Source organism: Hippopotamus amphibius, chromosome 5 (genome assembly GCF_030028045.1).
Source record: "Hippopotamus amphibius kiboko isolate mHipAmp2 chromosome 5, mHipAmp2.hap2, whole genome shotgun sequence".
Lineage (NCBI taxonomy): Eukaryota > Metazoa > Chordata > Mammalia > Artiodactyla > Hippopotamidae > Hippopotamus > Hippopotamus amphibius.
The window spans coordinates 151102991-151107668 of record NC_080190.1 but is presented as its reverse complement, the minus strand read 5'-3'; the positions used below and the strand labels follow the sequence as shown (position 1 = coordinate 151107668).

General features: G+C 33.7%; 1 pseudogene; it reads left to right on the top strand.

Annotated features, from left to right (window-relative positions):
- The first annotated feature begins 3293 nt into the window (after nucleotides 1-3293).
- Nucleotides 3294-3766, top strand: LOC130853069 (vesicle transport protein SFT2A-like; annotated as a pseudogene).
- Nucleotides 3767-4678: the final 912 nt, after the last annotated feature.

Below are 4678 nucleotides of genomic sequence, written 5' to 3'. Positions count from 1 at the left end.
GGTATATGGAAGATGACTCCTAGTACATAGGTTGCTTGAATCTATAGGTCCCAAGCAATTAGAAAGGAAGAAAGAACAAAAGAGGAAAGAAGATCATTATTTTATTTAAAGGCCCTCACTAAGGGTGATGGAAATATTAGGAAGGGAGAATAAAAAGAGGAAAGGGGAGAATCATTATCTTTAGTTGTGAAAATTTTTTCAGTGAGGAAATAAGACATAGACACCAATTTAAAAATAACCAGTTGACAACATAAGTTCAGTAAGAGGAAAGAAAATGGTGTGTCTATCAAAAATTCCATGCTATTAAACCTATATATTACTACTTTGAATCCAACTGATTAATCTTTTTCTTTCCTAAAATGAGGACCATATCCTAGAAACCAATTATTAAGGAAATGTTTCTAAGTATACATTTCAAATGCCCCTTAAAGTTACAAACTTGGGGGAAAAATGGAAAAATCATCTGTGCAAATATTTTTCTTCATTTGGCTTAAAACAAAAAATTTCTTTGCAACAGAGTCACTACATTCTTTATTGAGATCTTTAATACATTTGTTTAAAAGAGTTTTTACCTCTTGTATCAGTGAAGATATCACTAATAGTATAAATAATAGAAAATTCATATCTTAAACTACAAATACTAGTGCTATGAACAAATACATATTTATATGTATCCAAACTACTGTTTCACTTTAGATGTATTAGCAAGTTATTACAATAGATGATAAACATCTAACACATTTCTCTTTCTTCTCTCTGACTCCTTTCCCAGTTATCAACTATTCAGCTGTGAACATCGTTATTCTAAAATTTAAGGATATTTGTTTTCCTTTCCGGCTTAAAATGTTTCCATGATGCACAGTGCCTGCTGGATGAATGCCACCTAAATAAGCATAGTAGTCAAGGCTCTTCAAGATTCAGCCTTTACTGACTCTCTAATTTCAATTTTGGCCATGCACAGTCAGCTTCTATGTGCACTATACCTCCTCCAAAAGGAAATGACTTGTTATGTCCCAAATCCTCACATGAGCCTTGCTGTATCATATTTCCATGGATAATTACCCCTGCAAGAAATAGCCTTTACCCACTGTCATTCTGTAAAACTTCTATTCACCCTTAAAAATTCAGCTTAGATTCTTTTCTTCTGAGTAAGCTTCCACTCTGCTTTCCTGTTCCACCCAGGCAGCTAAGTAAAACTCTCTGAGGTTCTGATGACATTCTCTGGGGATAACTGTTTCAAGCCCTCAGCTTATCAGTGATTCAAAGGCTTTTGTGCAAGTTTGTTGCACCCCGAGTGCTGATGCTTTGCCTTCTTCCTCTTGTTTCCAGAAGCTAACTCAAGGTTTAATTAGATAATAGTTGCCTATTCAAAATAAACATTTGTTGAAAACTTAATATATTCAGGTCCTCTGATCTGATGCTGGTTAGGGCAAATTAAAGCAGGTTAAGTAGAGAAGCCATTCATCTGAGGTCATGGATATTTTATTATCTTTATTTACTAGTGAGTGGGTCTCAAATTTTACCCTGCTTTTGAATCTCCTTGTTAAAACCCAGATTGCTTGGCCTCCTCCCAGACTTTCGGATTCAGTAGATTCAGCCTGGAGCCACCAAATTTGTGTTTCTTACCAGCATTCAGTTGCTGTTCCTGCTGCTTAAGGACCACGATTTAAGAACTACTGCTCTATAGCCACACAAAGACCAAGATGCTAAAAGAAAATATGTATATTTAATAAATGCTTATCTAATTGGTCTTGTTTTATTTCTAAAGACAACCTTAATGCAGAATATGATTTATTCTGTTCCTTTCTAAATCAAGAGAAATAAAAATATGTTTTTATATATTTATATATATTTTATTTTATTCAATAAAGAAGATCAGTATTCTGAGTTTTCCATCATAATCATATATTTTCCTCCCCCTTCCATTACTTTCCCATAGTTTTAACAGATGCATTTAAAAAAAATGACAATGTTATTTTTTTTTTTAAATAGCAGAATTTAACTTTTTTTTAGCAAGGAGGGAGAGATTATCATAACCATCTATCTTTCCATGAAAACAATTAACCCATTTTTCAGAAAATTGTGTATACAGAAATGAGGGTACAGAAATAAAACGTAGAGCTATGGCCAATTGCTTTTTGACAAGGATGCCAAGTCCACTCAATGGGTAAAGAATAATCTCTTCAACAAATGGTGCTGGGACAATTGGATTTCTACATGAAAAAGAATTTCATTGGACATCTACCTTATATCATATACAAAAATTAACTAAAAATGGATCAACAATGTAAGTGCTAAAAACCATGAATTCTTAGAAGACAACATGGGGGTAAATCTTCATGACCTTGGGATTGGCAATGTATTCTTAACTATGACACCAAAAGCACAGCAACAACAACAAAAAATAACTTGAACTTTATCAAAATTTAAAACTTTTGTGTATTAAAGGACACTATCAAGGAATTGAAAAGACAGCCTAAAGAATGGGAGAAAATATTTGCAAATCCTAGAGCTGATAAGCATTTAGAATTCACAATATTTAAAGAACTCTTAAAATTCAACAAAAAGACAAACAATGGGCAAGGGACTTGAATAGACATTTCTCCAAAGACAAACAAATGGCCTATAAGAATATAAAAAGATGTTCAACATCATTAGATTCTAGAGAAATGCAAATCAAAACCACAATAAAGTATCACTTTGCATGTATTAAGATGGACAGAAGAAAATAAAATTTAAAAATGAAAATAATGAGTGCTAATGAGGATGTAGATAAACTGGAATTTTGGTACCTTGATGGTGGAAATGTAAAATAATGGAAAGGTAACATGGGAAAACAGTTAGGTAGTTCCTCAAGAAACTAAATAAAGAGTTGTCATATGGCCTACCCATTCCACTCCTAGGTTTACACTCCCCAAAATTAACAGGGATCCAAACAAGTGTTCATTGAACCATTATTCACAATAGCCAAAAAGTAAAACAAACAAAACAAAACACATGTCCATCAACAAATAAATGGGTAAGAAAATTGTGATATATACCTACCACAGAATATTATTAAGCCCTAAAAAGGAATGAAATTCTGATGCATGCTACAACATGGATGAACCTTGAAAACATTGTTTTAAGTGAAATAATCAGTCATAAAAGGACAAATACTGCATGATTCCAGTTAATGATATATCTAGAATAGGAAAATTCATAGATAGAAAGTAGGTTAAAGGTTACCAGGGATTGCCTCTGGGTAGGAAGAGCAGGCGAAGTAATTGACAGGGCAGCCCAGGAAAATGGCCATGGAGAAACTGCAGAGCTTCCTGAGTGACCAGGGTGAAAAAGAGCACAGCCTGACCACAGAGGTTTTGGATGCCTCGTCCCTTAGTTTTCACACCAGGTTGAGGTATCTTTGCACAATGCTTTGTATGCAGCATTTTCTGTTCTATCTTAGAACTAGATTGCTAAGCTTCCTGATGGCATAAAACTTTTTGCAGTGTTTTATACCCTGAGACGTAATCCTGCCTGAGTCATTATGAGCTTTTTAACGGATTCTGTGAAGCAATTGAAGAAAATATTTGAAACAAGATTGCTTACAACAATTATTAACTATTCTTTTTTTGTTTGTTTCCTATTTAAACTGTGTGCTTCTTTGTGGTGACACAAGAAGGGAATGACCATATTGCAGTTCTTGTGAATGGCCTGATATAGTCTACCATGCATCCCATATGCAAGAGATGCTGTCATGAACTGCTGTTTTCCTCTCGTGAGTTGAAAATCAGAAACTCTTTGAAAAGAGTTGATGCTGTGGTTTTGGTGAGGTATGCTTTTCCTGATACAGTAATCACTCCAAGAACAAGTGCAGTGACAATTTAAGACCATTTGTACAAACTATATGCTTGATTAAACTGTTAAATTCTTGTAACTTTAAATTCACTATGTGTCATTAATATGCCCTTCCAAAGATAGGAGAGTTCAATTAATCATTGCCAATTGTAACTTACTTTTAGCCAGTTTTTTTAGTCTTCTCGAAACAGCTTTGAGATGTGAATATTTAAGGATAAACCTGTATTGCAAGACATATTTAGCTTTTTTGGATCTTTCAAAATGTCTACATCTTAAAAACATCTTTTTAAATAACTTTGAAAGTTTTAACTTCAAGCTAAATACTGTTTATTACATGTAATAAAAAGAATATGTAAATCTTTACAATTTTTAAGTAAATCCACACTTGGGAATAAAAGAATTTTATCAGGGGATGATGGAAAGGATGAATGGTGAGTTATTGGTTAATGCTTCCAGAGTTTGGGATTATGAAAAAGATTTTGAATTAGATAGTGGTGATGGTTGCACACGATTGTGGGTATAATTAGTGCCACTGAATTGTACACTTAAAAATAGGTACTATTGCAAGAAAAAGAAGAAAAAAGAAAGGAAGGAAGGAAGGAAGGAAGAAAGGAGAGAGGAAGGAACGAAGAAAAGCAGATCCAGAGAAATGAACAAAGCTATGTTTACTATATCCTAAGCTGTTCTGGATAGTTTATATATGTTAACTCATTGAGTTCTCAAAACATCAGTATTGTTATTTTCCTCATCTCATCTATGAGTAAATGAGGCACAGAAAGTTTAGATAATTTGCCAGCATCATGTAACTAGTAGATGGGAAAGCCAAGATTTAAACCCAGGC